This window comes from Jatropha curcas, chromosome 3 (genome assembly GCF_041381405.1).
Source record: "Jatropha curcas cultivar XTBG-Jc1 chromosome 3, XTBG_Jcur_1.0, whole genome shotgun sequence".
NCBI classification, from domain to species: Eukaryota; Viridiplantae; Streptophyta; class Magnoliopsida; order Malpighiales; family Euphorbiaceae; genus Jatropha; species Jatropha curcas.
The window spans coordinates 24,528,660-24,547,627 of NC_143153.1; the positions used below are offsets into that span (position 1 = coordinate 24,528,660).

The 18,968-nt window shown below is 35.1% G+C and overlaps 1 non-coding gene across 1 annotated transcript; it reads left to right on the top strand.

Moving 5' to 3' along the window:
• Nucleotides 1-17,847: 17,847 nt before the first annotated feature.
• LOC149497775 (small nucleolar RNA R71) lies at nt 17,848-17,954 on the top strand. The gene has a single exon (XR_016320295.1). It is a non-coding gene; the product is annotated as a small nucleolar RNA R71 (small nucleolar RNA).
• Nucleotides 17,955-18,968: the final 1,014 nt, after the last annotated feature.

Sequence of the window (18,968 nt, forward strand, 5' to 3'; positions counted from 1 at the left end):
GGATTGGAATAATTGCTAGCATCGGGTAAGATGTGTCATTGTGAAGTTAACGCGGATCTAAACTGATATATTATAATGATATCATCCATTGATATTATGAATATTTTAGCTTATTTTTATCCAAATTTTATTTTATTAATTTTTGATTATTCAATATTACAAATAATTAAATCCATTAGCTAACTTGGTATATTTAACTATTCATTTTCTTAAATTTAAATTTGAAAGTTAAAGAAGTTAATAAATATTTTCTAAAATAAAATATAAAAAGTAGATAAATAACAAAATATAAGATTTATCTTAAACTCAGCTGATATTATTTCTCTTAAAAATCTATTCTTGCAACTAACACTCTAATATTTCATTCTTTTTGCGACTATAATCGTGTTGAACATTAGTTTGGTGTTTTATGTCATTGTTATCTCCTACAAAATTATTCAAACAATAATTAAATAACATATGCAATTATATATAAAATAATTATTAAGCCAATAAGAACTTATTTTTAACAGCAAAATAAAAAATTATTGATAGCAAAAATAAACAAATTCTTAAAAGCCAAAAGCAATTAAAACTGATATATATACACTCACACAAGATATGACAAAACTTTTCCACAATATCATTCTAATTCCTAATTAAATTTAGTAGGAACGAGCAAGTGACTAGTTTATATTTAAATAGAAAAATTAATAACTAATTAAAATTAAATTACCTTTATTTTTTTTAACCAATAGAATCAACGTATAAATTTAGTAAGGATATATATATTAACTAAAGAATTTATATTTAAATAGTTCATAATTATATTTGTATTAATGTAACTTTATTAATTGTTGGTATTAAACTCCTAGTTATCAAAATGCTTCAAAGCTAGGTTATTACTATTAGTCTATATTAATTACGAAAATAAATAAACATGCCAAACAAAAGTAAACGCAACAAAAATATTATTACTATTAGTCTATATTGCCACACCTCTTCTAATTTAGCTTTCTCTTTAGAGATTTTGAAACAAATATTGATTGTTTTCAAACCATAGGGATACCTAACATAACAAATTAAAATCATTAATAGTTAGAAGCTAAGCAATCTTTTAAAATTCAAATTATCATAATCAATTTTACAATAAAAAATATTTTTGTAATCGTAAAAAAATATAAATTTTTGATACAAGTACCATAATTAGTTCAACATCAAATATTTATAGGCTTTTTCCCGCGTCTCTGACTCTAGATCTGATTTTGGTGTTATTTATTTCTCAGTAATAGGCTTCACCAATTTTTCCTTCATTGATAGTAGAGATGTTAAAAAAAGGTCATAATACGGGAACACGATTTGTCTGACACAGGAATATGATTCACCTAACACGAAAATCAAATAAGTTAAAATTGAGTCTAAATGAGTTTTGTGTAATAAATGATGACCTTTATGTAACACGAATTTAATTATATCATGTCACAGGTTAACTCGCGGTAATCCATCTAATTGGTTTGATTAAGGGTAAAATGGTACTTATATATATCAACTGGGTTATATGGGTTATACTTGATGGCTTATATGATCTTTATACAATCCATTTAATTAGATTGATTGTACTTTTTTATCCATTTAATTAAACGGGTTATATGTGCTATATTTGTATCGCTCGTTTAATTTTCTTATTGTGTACATGTTTAAATTATTGTCAAGATTATTAAATGAGAAATATTCATATTTACCCTAATGGTACGGCGTATTAAGTAAGTTGGTGTCGAACCGGATGCATTAACCGTTTTGACACCGGTAATTGATACTGTTGCTACCGCCTTTTGGGTTTCTTAGGCCATGGTTGGGGTTGATATTTGAGATAAATTGAGTTTAACAGATTAGTACAAATAGAGAAATCAGTATATGTTTATATATATTGATAATATGTTTCTATATATTATTTATTTATTAATATATCAAACTATATTGGTAAATGTAAAGGAAAAAATGCAAAATAGAATTGCAGTAATTTAATCAATGGCCAAGCAGAGCAATTATTAAGGATGGGCGTTCCAATCAACAAAGCAAAGTTTAAGACAAAGCCAAAGCAGTGAATAAAGCAACAAATGATAGACCCAGAGCAAAAAAAAACAGGAAGAGACCAAGATTCAAAAGCAAACAGCGAGATGGAGAGGATAGCGAAATAGAAACTGAAGTGCAATGGCGCTGAGTTTTGGTTAGGCCCCCACCGGACAATCAACAGGAAATCTTGGATTTATTGCAGATGTCTCAAATAGCCAAAAAGCATTTGATCATGATCACCTTTTGGGCCTACTTGGGTATTGAGCATTTACTTGGGAAATAAACATTTTTCAAAATAAACATTCCAAATTTCATCAACTCAAAGCACGTTTATCATCTACTAACACAGTAGAATTAATAGATGGAGGAAACTCCTCTATCCAAATTTAATAATTGTGCTACGGAATGAGCTACACTATTTTCTTCCCAATAAATATGTGTTACCAAAAAAAAAAATTTTACAAAATATTAATTTTCATTTTTTTACAAAATTTTTGAAAAAATTTAAAATAGTGGCAATCAGGCCTGTATTTTGTAATCATCAACTTTTACAAGAAAAGAATCACCTTTCACAGAATATTAGAAAATAATTATATGAATATTTTAATTACCTATTTATTTATTTAATGTTATCACTTTCACAAATAACTTTTTCCAGCGGCAGATTTTTTTCAGTAGGGTTATTTATTTAATTTGATTTTTAATGGGGTCAATTATATTAAAAAATCTAAAATTTTTCATTTAATATACATTTTTTTAATTTTTTTATCAATTTAACCCTATTTTATAAATATTTTTTAAAATTTGAGTGGGTTAATTGACCCCACTTTATATAACCTATCGCGGCCCCTGACTTTTCCTTTGTAAAACACGTAAACGAAATAAACAGTAATTGCATGGCTTGCACGTTGACTTGAGGAAGATTAAAAAATGATTTTAATTTTACTTGAGTTACAAAAATAGTTACTTTTTATAACATATTTCAAAATTTTTAAAAAATATTAATAATTGGATTTCTTATTTTGTAACCAACTCATTTACAAAAAAATATGCATTTTTTTACAAAATATTTAAAAATATTGTAAGACAGTGGCAACCAGATAAATTATTTTGTAAACCATTAACTTTTACAAAATAAATAGTCATCTTCTACAAAATAATATTTGTAGACAACCAACTATTTTGTAAAATGATAACTTTATGAAAAAAATAGTCACCTTTTATAAAATATTTGAAAATAATATTGGCAACTGGATCTATCATTTTGTAAACCATCTATATATGTGTTTTGCAACATATCTTAAAATATTAAAACCAAACTTTTTTTTATCAGCAAAAGAGAAATTAAATTTATTATTAAAAAAAAAAATTGCAAATAGAAAAAACTCATTGTGGGTCCCGAATATGTGTTTTGCAACATATCTTAAAATATTAAAACCAAACTTTTTTTTATCAGCAAAAGAGAAATTAAATTTATTATTAAAAAAAAAATTGCAAATAGAAAAAACTCATTGTGGGTCCCGAATATGTATGGCACAACCCAAGAGTGGGGTTAATTGGGTTTTCTAAAAACTGAAATAAATTTTGGAAATTCTAAACATGAATTAGAATTCTAAGTGCAGCGGAAAATATACAGAACTTTGTGAGAGTAGAATATGGATTAGAATCTCCTCACAATGTTTTAATTTCAGATATAGAAAGTCTGTGCAAAGTGCAGCTATTTATTAGAACAGCTTCACACTGAGTTGTACAATATCAGAGCTTCTTTATGAAGGAAAGTTATCGAACTTAGAACTTCCTCATAAAGTTTGCAAAACCAAATAACGCTATGTGAAAGATAGTTATTAAAATTCAGAACTTCTTCACAGAGCCTTAATCAAATATTAAAGTAACTTTATGATGGAGAGTTATCAGGATTAGAACATCCTCATAAAGTCTAGAAAATAAAAGAGAAACCCAAACAGTGAATTATACTGGGAATAGAACAACAGTTAGAACATTGTATATTCACTTTATTAGAATACCAGAGTTCTAATGTTCAGGAAAGATGAAACTTATTACCGTTTTAGAACATCTGAATTATTAACAATTTCAGCGTTTCTAAAAATTAAACAAGAGTATAAAAGATACAGTATCAACCAAACTTCAGAAATAAAGAGATCAACACCGAGAGTTATAGTGGTTCGGCACTAACTCGCCTACATCCACTCCCCAAGACGCATCTTAAGATCCTCCACTAAGATATCTCTTTTAAAGGGTAAGAGACAAACCAACAGTACAAGGCAATAGATCAAAAACCTAGATCTACCCTTTTTGTCCCACTAGATTTTCTAAAGGTTCTATTTAACCTCAACCCTTTCTATTTTTGGTAGAGTACAGAAAACTCGATTCAAGACATTACTATCCCACACATGGAGAAGGTCGCTTGATAACCTCTATCTCAATAGCTTCTAACCTAAGCTATTACACACAAAAGTTTAACAAATAAGGAGCCTGTCTACTATAGATTACACAATCTAAATAGACAGAAAGAAACGCTTATATAAGCACAGGAAAAACAATTTTATCATATTAGAAGATCGATTAGAACACAGAATTATTTTTCAAAAGTAATTGTAAAAATTCTTTTCACTTTAAATATTGAAAACGTTAAGAGTAGAGATGAAAAGAAAATGGGGGTAGAGAGTAAGTTTTGAGAGATAAGATTTGTTCAATGAGAGAGTGCTCTTAAAACAAAAACTCTTACTTCACCAAATGTTTAAGGGGTGAACGTTCCTTTATATATGAAGCAAAGGAGCTGTCGCCTTTTGGAAAGAGATAGAAATCAGAATATCTTCTTTCCTTATTTAGAAGATCTGAAAATTTTTGTTACCAAAAATTATTTTATCCCTTTTTGGTAAGAGAATAAAACCCGATTTTCACTTTTCTTTTAGAAAAGATTTTCGAAGGCGTTTATTTTGGAAGGGTATTTTTGCGGAAAGATATTCTTACTAAAACCGAAAGAGATTCTTTTTCGTTTTTAAGGTAAGAAAATAATTTTAAGTACTTTGGATCTATCAAAATATTATTTCCGAAAAGAGAGTGATTGTATTACCAAAAACATTAGAGAAGAGATCTCTTTAGTTTTAGGAAAACAAAACTTTTCGATTTAAAGGAATATTTTGGAAAATACATTATTTTGAAGAAAACTAATTTTCCGAAAAATATTTTTGAGAGAAAAAGATTTTTGTGCTCATATATGGATTTTCTCTCTATTCTACAAAGTTTCCTAAATTCCTAGCTACTAGGTTCTTCGAAATCTTCACACTCAATGTAGGACTTGCCTTGTACGATTTCTTTTCAAAGAAATTCTGTATAAAATAAAATTAGCACAAATAACATAATTTTAAATTTATTCATTTTGTATTAATCATCAAAATTCGAGATTAAAAATTGACCCTTGAGCCAACAATCTCCCCCTTTTTGATGATGACAAAACCAATAAATTTAGCAAGCATAAAAACATGTGCTCCCCCTGAATTTTATGCATATAAGTTCTAACCATGCCAAAAGATTTTAGAGTAGAGCAGATTAGAACATGTATTTTGCTCCCCCTAAATAGATGCAGTAAAACTGTTTTACAAAAATTAGAACTAGGGAGGCCTTTTTAGATACTGAGTTTAGAACTAGCAAAACTAGGCAAGATATTCTAAGTTCTAACAATCAGAGCATACGTATATTAGAACTAGCAAAGATTGACAAGATGTTCTAAGTTCTAATAAACAGAACATATGGTCATAGCAAAAGAATAAAAGCTGATGTTTAGAAAATAGAACAAAAGATCTTATATTCAATCTGCAAAACAGTCATTAGAATAAGAATCTAAGTTCTAAAAATCACACAGCTATCATATAGAAAGTATAGCTCACCAAACAGACCATATAGAAAACAATAAACATACAGATTAGAAAATATTAGCACACAGATAACCACTATATAAGTACTTTGGTTGCCAAGTACGTACCAACAGTGTTCAAAATATACCTGTTCTCCCCCTTTTTGTCATCATATAAAAAGGGTTAGACAAAATCATAGCAAAAAGAAAATAAACAGTTCAAAAACAAATGATCCTACGAAGATAAAGCAAAGAAATAAAATAAATTGTTCACAACATATAGAAAACAGATCAGAGAGGCTTAGGACCAGTTCTAAGTCTCTTAGAACTCCTCAAAGGCTGAGCTGGAGCAGTCTCAGAAGGACTCTCTAGCCTTTTAGAAGAAGGGTGTAGTGGAGGCTTCTTTCCATGAGTTCTGTGCTTCCCAGCAGTATGCTTCACATTCTTTGGCTTTTCTGAGGAGGGGATGTAGGTTGTTCCTTTCACTTTGAGAGTGGCTAACTTCCTCGTGTTCACATCCTTCATTTTCTCCAAGGTTTTGATGAGTGATTGATTCTGTTGAATAATAGTCTGACACTGCTGTATTGCCTCATCAATTTCCTTGTTGTGCTCCTCTATGAGTTCCTTTTCTATTCTCCCCAGCATAATTTCCCTGCTTCTTTGCGCAGATAGCAACTCAGACTCTTGTTCTGTCTTTTCTTCATCGCTAATCTCTAGCTTCTCAGTTTCAGTATCACTGCCTTCTTCCACTTTCTTCCCCTTTTCTGTTTTCTCCAGCTCTTCCATCTTTCCTGTTTCTTTTTCCGATTCTTCTTTCTCTACAGTGCTTTCTTTTTCTGTTTCTTCTTTTTCTACAGTGCTTTCCTTTTCTTTTTCTTCTTTTCTTTCCTCTTCTAATTCCTCTTCTTGTGCTCCTTCTTCTTCTTCTTCAGCCTTTTCTGCTGACTTCTTTTCCTCTTCTTTCTCTTTTGATTTCCTCTCTTCTTTTACTATTTCTTCCAACTTCCCTTTTCCTTTTTCTTTCTTCTTTTCAGCTTCGCTTTTTACTTTCTTTTCTTTTCAATTTCTTCTTTTTCCTTTTCTTCCTTCATTTTCTCCTCCTTTTCTTCTTTTACTTTGTTTTCTTTCTCTTCTTCCTCATCTTTCATCTTCAAGGACCCGCTGTCCAACTTAGAAACAAAACTACCAACATGCTCATTCAAATTAACATTCAAAAACTCAAAAAATGGTGTAAGAACCATCCCGTAAGGTAGCTTCTTGGGATTATTCTGCAGCTTATCAAAAATAATGTGACATAGGTTGAGGGGTTTTCTCTCAACAATGTGCCACATTATACACAATTCTACCTGATTCACATATGTCAAAGAGGCGCTCTTGGGATAGATATAATGAACGATAAGTTTGTACAGCCATTTCATCCTCTCTGTTAGGTTAGAGCATTCTATCGATCCCTGTTTATCTGCACACAACTTCTTCATAATTTTTCTCACAAAATCTTCCTTTTGTAGTCGCTAACCTTAGATACATCTTTGATTTTGGTCACCCTGGACCAAGCATTTGGAATACCAAAAATTTTCCCAAAGTCATCATACGATAACTCTCTAAACTCACCCTGAAGTTTCACAGAGATCGCCTCTGTCCCACTAGCTTTCAACGAGCCATAAAATTCCTTCACTAAATTCTCATAACATAGTGCATTTAAGGACAGAAAGTTCATCTAGCCTTGGAACTCAAAGAGCTCCTTAAAATTAAACTCATTACCACCAAAAAACTTCCAGTCTATCACATAAGAACGCATGAGAGGATAAGTTGAGAGCACCGACTTACCTTTGTCATGAGCTTTTGTTGCTTGTTTCTGTGAAGTACCCGTTTCGGTTTTTCTTTTCTTAGGTTTCTCCTCTGCCTTTTTCTCCTTCATCTCTTTCTGTTCATACTTCTTTGAAAGCTTCTTTAGAAGTTGAAGCTCTTGCTCGGTAAGAGAGTCAGATGAGGAGTTTGAACTGGATTCGGCCATTATTGCGGATTTCGAAACTCAAAAGCAACTTAGGGTTTCAGTTTTCAAAGAGAAGATAAAGAGAATGCTAAGCAATTAACACAAAATAGAGATGCTTAAGTGGCGGAAGAAAGAAATAAAGAACAGTTTTTAAATGGAATTCAAAACGACAAATAAGACACAAGAAACAAAATAAATAAAGGATATAAAACAAAAAAAAAATAAAACCCTAAAACCACCAAAGCACTAAAGACAAAAAAAAAATAAAAAAATAAAATAACTATTTTAGTCTAAAGTAAGATTCTGATAATGACTTTAGAAAGTCATATCAGAACAATGTGCGTTTTTATACAAAAATCAGTTTTCACACAGAATAAAAATAAGAACACAGCAAATCTTCTATTCTCGAAATTAGAAAGCAGTTTAGAACATACTTACAGAGTTCTAAAATTACGAGTTTAGAACTAACATACCAAGTTCTCTTCTAATTGAGCAGAATTGACTTTCATTCAAAGGTTTTGTAAAGATATCTGCCAATTGTTTTTCTGTGGGAATGAACTCTGACAGCTTAATTCGCAAGTTTACGAATCGCCATAAGTAATATATGATGAGTAGAGTATCGTATCCACAGGGATTGTAATCCAAGTACCAAAATTATATTATCTTGTTATTATTTAAACGATGATTGAGGAAATTGTTTGTAGAAATTAAATTTAACAAGTAAAAATAAGAAGTTAAGCAAGCAATTATTGATTAAAGAAATCAAGGAAGTAAAACTACTAGGGGTTTTGATTTCACTTAACTCTATCCAATTTATTTCATTAGTTCACTGATCAATTTAATTATTCAAGTAGGGGAAACAATCCAAGAATCACTAACAAGCTCTCCCGATGTATTGTTAGCTATTTTAACCCGGTCTAATTACCTATCTTCCAATAGCGCAATCAGACATGAATTAAATCATTAAGTTTTATGGTTTGTTTTGTGAATTCATAACCTAAGGTCATTAACTTATGAAAACCCCCCATGAGTCAAACCGTATAGCTTCCGCATCAAGTTATTGTTCTCATGTGTTTTATTAACCTTTTCATATCAAAGATCCTTCTTCCGATAGTGATAATTGAAATAAATCAATCTAGGGGAAAATTCTGCCTAGAAGCATTAAGTTCATTAATAAATCATAACTTGAATAAGGAAAAATAAATCTAATTGCATAAATTGGAAAAGAGATTAAGCTACATCAAACCCCCTAGTATAAGAGTTTAGTTACACATAGTACTTAAATAAAACTCAACAATACTTGATAAATATTCCATAATCAATAAAGATAATGAAAGAAATAAACAAGATTAAGAGTTAAGAATAAGAACTAGGGAGGTATTGCTTGGAAGACTTCCTTGAACCTTGCACAACTCTTGCACACTTAACTTTAAAAGAAAATGAAGCTAACTATAAAACTATAAGAAAAGAATTAATGTAGAGTGTGGGAAAGATGGAATTGCTAGATGCCTTTGGAGTGGCTCCTTCTTTTCCTTATATAGACTTCTTGGGGAAACAAGCCTTGTGATTTAATGAGTAAAGTTCAACTTTGTGAGGTGGAAAAGTTTGTAAATCAAGCCATGAATTGCTCTCAATTATGGTTTCTCAATTGCACATGTTGAACTTTGACTGGCATGTGAAGAAAGTATCCAAAGCATCTTGTGAAAATGGTAGAAGTTAGTTGGCAACTTTTGACTCAAAATATAGAATTCTTGCTTGCACGGGCGTGTTGCCTGGCACGGCCTGGGGCGTGCCAGTCTTTGGAGGATTAGAGGCTCTGGCACGAGCCGTGTTCCGTAGCATGGCTTGGCAAGCTAGCGCGCACGGGCGTGCTGTCTGGCCGTGCAGTCTCCTGGAAGTCTGGTTGATAGCGCGCACGGGCGTGTGGGGTAGCACGGGCTAGGGCGTGCATCTCTCTGGAAGTCAGAGGCATATGAGGCACGGGCGTGTTCCGCAGCACGGCCTGGGCAGGCTAGCATGCACGGGCGTGTTCCTCGGCACGGCTTGGGGTGTGCATCTCTCTGTTTCTTGGTTTGTCTCGCCTTGTGCCAGACACGGCCGTGCTTCTCGACACGGGCTGGGGCGTGCCAATTGTACCTTGCTTTATTTTTGTTCTTTTCTTTGCAAAAATCCTACAATTTTCTTTCCAATCAAGTGAGTTGTGATTAAAGGAAGCTTTTGAATAAAAACATATCAATATTACATAAAAACCAATTTAAATAAATTAAAAGTAATAAAAATTTCAATCAAAATTACAATAAAAACACTATACAAATCAACACTATCAAAATTCCCCAAACTTAAACTATTGCTTGTCCTCAAGTAATAAAATTCTTCTGAAAATAGCATGGAATAATTAATTGCGAATTTAATCAATAACCGAATTGATCATAAGAATAAATTATATATATTTCCTATGTAAGTTATTTTTAGCCAAAATTAATATAACATATTCTTTTTATTAAACATGAGTAAAGAATATTTTGTCTCCTTCTTTTAGAATAGTGAGTATTAGGACAAATTTAGCCTACATGTAATATTTCTCATCTCAAGGTATTTTTAGGTAACCTCATTCTATCTTTTTAATTGGTTGCATTTTATGCTCCATACCACTTTTATTTTTATGTGGTTGCATTTTTATGCTCCATACCACTTATACATAGGGATATAAGTAACAAGTAGTTGCATTTTATGCTCCATACTACTTAGTTTTAAATGGATTTCCGTTTTTCTTTAAATAAAACCTTCATCCTTTATTGATTTAAAACATAAATGTAAGACGGCTTTAGTGTCCTTTTTCTCTTTATTCAAGTTTTAGATTCAAAATGCTCTAAACAAATGGTTAAGTCCAAGAAGTATGTTAAAACCAATTTTTGGTTTAAAATAATTTACTTTGGAAATATTATTAATTTATTCAAAAGTTCAACTAAGATAGATCATAAATTCATGCTAATAATTATTCCATACTTATTTTATTGAAATAAAATTTTATAATTTAGATAAACGTCCACTCCCTACTTAAGTGAGCACATTGTCCTCAATGAGCAATTCCCCAAACTTATGGTAGTGCAAATAATAAGAAGTTCAGAAGTGTACCATTGTTGGGGCAAGAGAATGCAATGGAGAGTGGTAGATCATCCAAGCTATGAGGTTAGAAACATAACCAAAATGTGGAAATGGACAAACAATTTAGAAAATCCAAAGAAGTAACTAGAACTAAGTAAAATCCAAAGTGTGCACACCAAACCAATGTCAAAATGTGTGATAAGTAGAAAAATAAGAGAAAATAAACAAAGGAGTGCAAAAGAAGTCAGGCCTCTGGTGGTGGAGGAGGAGGAGGCTGTAGCAACTGGATCACAGTCTGAAGCTGAGTGGCGAGGTCCTGGTAATGACTCTGCAAGGTGTCCAAGTGAGAGTCAATGCTGCCCTGTGTGATCTCAAGAGACTGGAAGCGATCAGTAATCATGGACTCCATGCCGGTAAGTCGAGTATCAAACATGTCCATGCGAGAAAACATAAGTGCAAACAGCTCATCATTTGACACAGTGGAAGTGCCCTGGAATGAAGGTCCAGCTCCAGATGTACCTGCACCAAAAGTAAAACCAGGGAAAGGAGGTGGCTGATCCTCCTCAATGTCAGCAGCTGCAGGTATGTCCTCGTCAGTGGTTTCCGCTGGGGCACCTATTACTCTATATGTATCACCAAATTTTTCCACAATCTTCATGTGAATCATCAGGTCAATGTTTAATCGTATCCCTCTACCACCTCCTAAGCTATCATAAATCGGTCTGGTTGGATCCCACATCCTCAAATAGGTGACAATGCGTGTAACAAAACTACCCATCATAATGGCTCCATTGTCGTCGCGTGCCACTCGAGCCCATTTTTGGCATAGCCAATAACCCACATTTAACGACACTCCATTTTTAATAGCCCATAAAAAATAAAGTTCACTGCGCCCTACAACTCCCTCACTCTCATTTCGTCCAAAAATAGTGTGCACCAAAAACTTATGGATGTATCGTAAAGCGGGGCTTTTTAATTTTGATGCTTTGGATGATCTAGCACTATAAACACTGCTGTCCGCTAACTCGCCCCACCTATGACGATCCAAAAAATCATTCGGGACTTGGGTGACTGCATTTTCAGTAGGAAAACCAAAAATGTGACTAACCTCATCTACGGATAATTCAAAACTTCTTCCTAGGAGTCTAAATGTGATTTTATTCCTAAAACTGTCAGCTGGAAATTTAATTGATGCAGAAAAGGAGCTTAAAAATTCTAACGTGAGGGGCGGATACACAAGGTCTTTCATTTCAATAAAGGCACCCCACCCTACACATTTCAACGGTTCGATCACAGCATCTTTAAGCCCCACAATCGACAAAGCATGATCATCAATAAATTTATTTGGTAAGATGGGGCGTAGTAGAAGTTTATTGTACCTCTCTAACTAGTCGCTGGAACCCATATCAAATGGAGGCAGTGGTGTAGTGTCCGAAGAAGGTGTGGAAGATCTTGTGGTGGAGCCTCGTCTAGCCGCTACTGATGAAGAAGAACGGCTGCGCTTGTACCTAGGAGGCATGATGTGAAAAATATTGAAGAAAATCAGCAAGAAGATGAGGGAAAATGAGAGAAAATTGAGAAAAAATGAGAGAAAATGAGAGAGAGGGGTTGTGACGGCTAGGGCGTGTTGAGTTGAATGAAACAGCGCTAGGGCGTGTCATTTAAATAAGGTAGCGTGCACGGGCGTGCAAGGTGACATGGTCCAGGGCGTGCACCTCTCTGGATGTCTGGCGCATGCGGGCACGGGCGTGCAATGTGACACGGTCCAGGGCGTGCACCTCTTTGGATGTCTGGCGCATGCGGGCACAGGCGTGCAATGTGACACGGTCCAGGGCGTGCACCTCTCTGGATGTCTGGCGCATGCGGGCACGGGCGTGCTGCGTGGCACGGCTTGGGGCGTGCACCTCTCTGGAAGTCCTGCGCATGCGGGCACGGGCGTGCTGCGCGGCACGGCTTGGGGCGTGCACCTCTCTGGAAGTCCTGCGCATGCGCGCACGAGCGTGCTGCGCAGCACGGCCTGGGGCGTGCACCTTTCTGGAAGTCCTGCAGGGTACTTGTCTTACCTGGCACGGGCGAGCGGCTCAGGCGTGCATGAAGGCACGGGCGTGCAACGCTGCACGGTCTAGGGCGTGTTACCCCCTTCTTTCTCAAATTTTAATTTTCTTTTGAGCACGGATTAGCTAAGTTACATACCAAGATCATCTTAACTTTTTGGCAACTGTAAAAAGCAAATAAAGTTATAACAAATTCATAAAACAAAATAATCATAATGAAAATGGGTTGTCTCCCATAAGCACTTTTGTTTAACGTCGTTAAGTTCGACGTCCCAAACCCAATTAGAGCTTACTCAAGATTGATAGCGATTTTAACAGGATCAAAATTTCCACCTTGGTAAACCTTTAATCTGTGAGCATTAACTTTAAAACCGCGGTCACTGTCCATAATCTCTACTGCTCCATGTGGGAAAATTTCTTTAATAGTGAAGGGACCGGACCACCTTGAGCGCAGTTTTCCTGGAAAAAGACGGAGTCTAGAGTTGTAGAGTAATACCTGCTGACCTACCCTTAGATTTCGCAAAATAATACCCTTATCATGCCATTGTTTGGTGCGTTCTTTATAGACTTTGGCATTTTCATAAGCGTGGAGCCTTATTTCATCCATCATATTCAATTGAAGCAACCTCTTTTGACCAGCTTCCTTAGTATCAAAGTTAAGAAGTTTGATTGCCCAATATGCTTTATGCTCCATCTCGACAGGAAGGTGACAAGCCTTACCGTATACCATTCGATATGGTGACATGCCAATTGGCATTTTGAAAGCGGTTCTATAGGCCCAAAGAGCATCATCGAGCTTCTTGGACCAGTCCTTCCTTGATTGGCAAACAGTTGTCTCCAATATCTTTTTGATCTCCCAGTTCGTGACTTCTACTTGTCCGCTTGTTTGAGGGTGATATGGAGTACCTACACGATGTGTAACGCCATACCTGGAAAGTAATGAGTCAAGGTACTTGTTACAGAAATGCTTACCTCCATCGGTGATTATTGCTCTTGGAGTACCATGCCGTGTGAAAATGTATTTCTTGATGAAGCTCATTACACTTTTGGCATCGTTACTGGGAAGTGCGATAGCTTCTGCCCATTTTGACACGTAATCCACCGCCACTAGGATGTATTGATTGGAATATGATGATGGAAAAGGTCCCATGAAGTCTAGACCCCAAACGTCGAAAATTTCGACCTCAAGAATGCCATGCAAGGGCATCTCATGTCGCTTTGAAATGTTACCTAACCTTTGACATCGATCACAAAGACGAACATAGTTAAAAGCATCTTTAAATAGATTAGGCCAATACAAACCGCTTTCCAAAATACGTGCGGCTTTCTTGTTTGCTCCAAAATGCCCCCCACATTCCATCGAATGGCAGAATTTAAGGACACTTTCCATTTCACTTTCCGGTATACACCGCCTGAATAGTTGATCACTACAATATTTGAACAAAAATGGCTCCTCCCAATAGTAGTATTTGATATCATGGAAAAATCTTTTCTTTTGTTGATAAGAAAAGTTGGGAGGAGTAATTTTGCACACAAGATAGTTGACTATATCAGCTTACCAGGGGGTTGGAGCTTTTACCATTAGCAAAAGTTGCTCATGGGGGAAGTTCTCGTTGATTTGTAGTTTGGTTGTATCCTCTTCCTCTAACTCTAATCTGGAAAGGTGGTCAGCCACAAGATTCTCAGTTCCTTTCTTGTCGCGAATTTCCAAATCAAATTCCTGCAATAAGAGAATCCAACGAATCAGTCTTGGTTTTGCATCTTTCTTTTCTAGCAAATATTTGATGGCTGAATGATCTGTATAGACTATTGTTTTTGCTCCAATTAAATAGGCCCTGAATTTGTCAAAAGCAAAAACAATAGCTAACAATTCTTTTTCGGTAGTTGCATAATTCAATTGTGCGTCATTCAAGGTGCGACTAGCATAATAGATGACATGCAACTTCTTATCCTTCCGTTGCCCAAGAACAGCTCCAACAGCATGATCGCTAGCATCACACATAAGTTCAAATGGAAGAGTCCAGTCTGGTGTAGTGATGATAGGTGCTGAAATTAACTCCTTTTTTAACCTGTTAAAAGCATCTAAACACTCTTTGTCAAAATTGAAAGGAACATCTTTAACTAACAAATTACAAAGAGGTTTTGTGATTTTTGAGAAATCCTTGATAAACCTTCTGTGGAACCCTGCATGACCAAGAAAACTTCTTATGCTCCTTACTGAGTTAGGAGGAGGTAGTTTTTCAATTACCTCGATTTTGGCCTTGTCTACTTCAATTCCTTGTTGAGAGATTTTATGCCCCAAGACAATACCTTCACTAACCATGAAGTGACATTTTTCCCAATTCAACACAAGGTTAGTATCTTCACATCGTTGCATTACTAAAGATAGATTATAAAGACATGCATTGAAAGAAGAACCAAATACAGAAAAATCATCCATAAATATCTCAATGGATTTCTCAACCATATCAGAAAATATGGACATCATGCATCTTTGGAAGGTTGCAGGAGCATTGCATAATCCAAAAGGCATTCTCCTATAGGCAAAAGTGCCATAAGGACAAGTGAAAGTAGTCTTTTCTTGATCTTCTGGAGCAATGGGTATTTGAAAGTACCCGGAATAACCATCCAAGAAACAGTAGAAAGGATAACCTGCAAGTCTTTCAAGCATTTGATCAATAAAGGGTAGGGGAAAATGGTCTTTACGTGTTGCTTTGTTTAATTTTCGGTAATCAATGCACACACGCCAACCTGTGACTGTTCTAGTGGGAATCAATTCATTGTTTTCATTAAAGATGACAGTCATACCTCCCTTCTTTGGCACAACTTGAATAGGACTTACCCAACTACTATCGGAGATTGGATAGATAATACCGGCATCCAGAAGTTTTATGATTTCAGCTCTCACTACCTCCTTCATGTTTAGATTCAAACGTCTTTGATGTTTGATTGAAGGTTTGTAGTCGTCTTCTATTAGGATTTTATGCATGCATATACTTGGGCTTATTCCTTGTAAATCAGAAATTGACCACCCTATTGCCTTCTTGTGCTTCCGAAGAACCTGCAACAACCCTTCCTCTTGATCAAGCGTTAAGTGAGAGGAGATAATAACAGGAAAAGAGTTGTGCTCACCTAGAAATGCATGCTTCAAATGAGGAGGAAGCTGCTTCAGTTCTTGGTTAGGTGGTGTATCTTCTTTTTCTTTTTCTGCATTGTTATTGTCTATGCTATATAGAGTTTTATTTACACATGTATCTATTACATCTATTCTAAAGCAGTCATCGCAGTCCATAGGTAATTTACAAGATTTTAACACATCGAAAACGACCTCTTCTTGACCAACTCGTAATGTCAGTTTCCCATCATGTACGTCAATTAGAGCTCTTGCAGTTGCAAGAAAAGGTCTTCCAAGGATCAATGATCCTTCTTTTCCTTCATCAATATCAAGGATGACAAAATCAACTGGAAAAATGAATTTCCCTACCTTGACTAGCACGTCCTCTACAATTCCTTTAAGATATTTGATCGATCGATCGGCTAATTGTAGGGACATCCTTGTTGGCTTGAGTTCCCCCATACCTAGCATTATAAAAACATAATAAGACATCAAATTTATACTAGCTCCTAAGTCAGCTAAAGCCTTTTCAAAGTTCAAATTGCCAATGTTACAAGGGATAGAAAAACTCCCTGGATCTTTGAGTTTTGGTGGTAATTTGTTTTGAATTATTGCACTGCATTCCTCAGTCAGTCTTACCATGCCTTGATCGTCAATCTTTCTTTTCTTGCTCAAGATTTCTTTTAAGAATTTTGCATAACTAGGCATTTGAGCAAGAGCTTCAGCAAAGGGGATGTTTATTTGAAGCTTTTTAAAGACGTCCAGGAATTTCATGAAGCTATGATCATCTTGCGTCTTTTTTAATCTTTGTGGGAAGGGAATGGGTGGAACATAAGGTTTTACCTCTTCTTTCTCCACTAGATCGATGATAGGAGCCTTTTTCTCCTCTTCCTTCTCTTTTTTAGGTTTGTCCTTCAACTCTCTTCCACTCCTCAAGGTGATGGCTTGTACCTGCTCCTTAGGATTTTTTTCTGTGTTGCTGGGTAACGTACCTTGAGGTCTAGCTGCCATCATGTCTGCAAACTGTCCCATTTGGATTTCCAGATTTCTTATCGCAGCTTGTTGGATTTTATTGTGTTCTCTTGTTTCGTTCATGAAGTCCATGTGTGATTTGGAAAGGGCAGTAAGGAGATCATCATGAGACTTCTTTTCAGGAGGCAAGAAACCTGGTGGTGCATTTAAAGTGTTATTAGAATTACCGTATGAAAGGTTCGGATGATTTCTCAACCTGTTATCGTAAGGATTCGAATATGGATAATTCCTCCTCTGTTGGTTCATCACATAATTCACTTGTTCCAACGTTTGTGGATTTGCAGAATCTAACATGCATTCTCCAACTCCATGCGGTTCGTTACATCTGTCACAAGTTTGCATGATAGAATTTACAGACTTAGTGGTTAGCAGATCAAGCTTTCTTACCATATTGTCAACCTTTGCATTTAGTGCAGTGATGGCATCGATCTCATAAATTCCAGCAGTCTTTCTTCTCTCAGAGCTGCTTTGATAATGGCTATTGCTGGCCATTTCTTCTATCAAATCATATGCCTCGTCGATCTCTTTTCTTTCGAAGGATCCTCCTGCAGCTACATCCAAAGTAATTTTTATGTTAGGTGACAATGAATTATAGAAAGTTTGGACCTGCAACCATTTGGGCAGGCTATGGTGAGGACATTTTCTCAACAAATCCTTGAATCTTTCCCAAGCCTCATACAAGCTTTCTTGATCATGATGAGCAAAGGTCATAATCTCATTTCTTAATTTCGTTGTTTTAGAAGATGGAAATAATTTAGCCAAAAATTTCTGGGCTAATTCTTCCCAAGTTGTAAAACTTCCAGCAGGACAAGATTGTAGCCATGATCGTGCTTTGTCCCTTAGAGTGAAAGGAAAGAGTCTTAATTTAATGGCTTCTTCAGAAACACCATTTTGTTTGAAAGTGTCACAAATTTCCAGGAAATTAGTAATATGAGCATTAGGATCTTCACTAGAAGTCCTCCATATTGAATAGAAGTGGAAAGCATTTGTATTATTGCTGGTTTAATTTCAAAATTATTTGCCTCCACTCTTGGTCTAGTGATGCTGGAGGTGGCTCCATTGAGAGAAGGTGTGGTATAATCTCGCAATGTGCGGACGTTTGGCTGCTGTGCGGCTTGAGGATTTGCAGCAAGAGGTATATTCGGAAGCTGAGGATTGATCCCGTCCATATTTGATTGTGGTTCGGGTCTGCTTTCTTGTGCTCTCCTTGCTGCGTTGTTTCTTCTGCAGGTTTTTTCTATTTCTGGATCAAAGATCAGAGGTTCTGTCCTTCTAGATCTTCTTTGCATAAAACCTGAGATGATCTACAGAATTAAATGACTAAAATGAATAAGTGAATGTTTAAATTAATAAAAAGATAATTCGTATTGATATTGGATTTGCCAATCCCCGGCAACGGCGCCAAAAACTTGACAGCTTAATTCGCAAGTGTACGAATCGCCATAGGTAATATATGATGAGTAGAGTATCGTATCCACAGGGATTGTAATCCAAGTACCAAAATTATGTTATCTTGTTATTATTTAAACGATGATTGAGGAAATTATTTGTAGAAATTAAATTTAACAATTAAAATAAGAAGTTAAGCAAGCAATTATTAATTAAAGAAATCAAGGAAGTAAAACTACTAGGGGTTTTGATTTCACTTAACTCTATCCAATTTATTTCATTAGTTCACTGATCAATTTAATTATTCAAGTAGGGGAAACAATCCAAGAATCACTAACAAGCTCTCCCGATGTA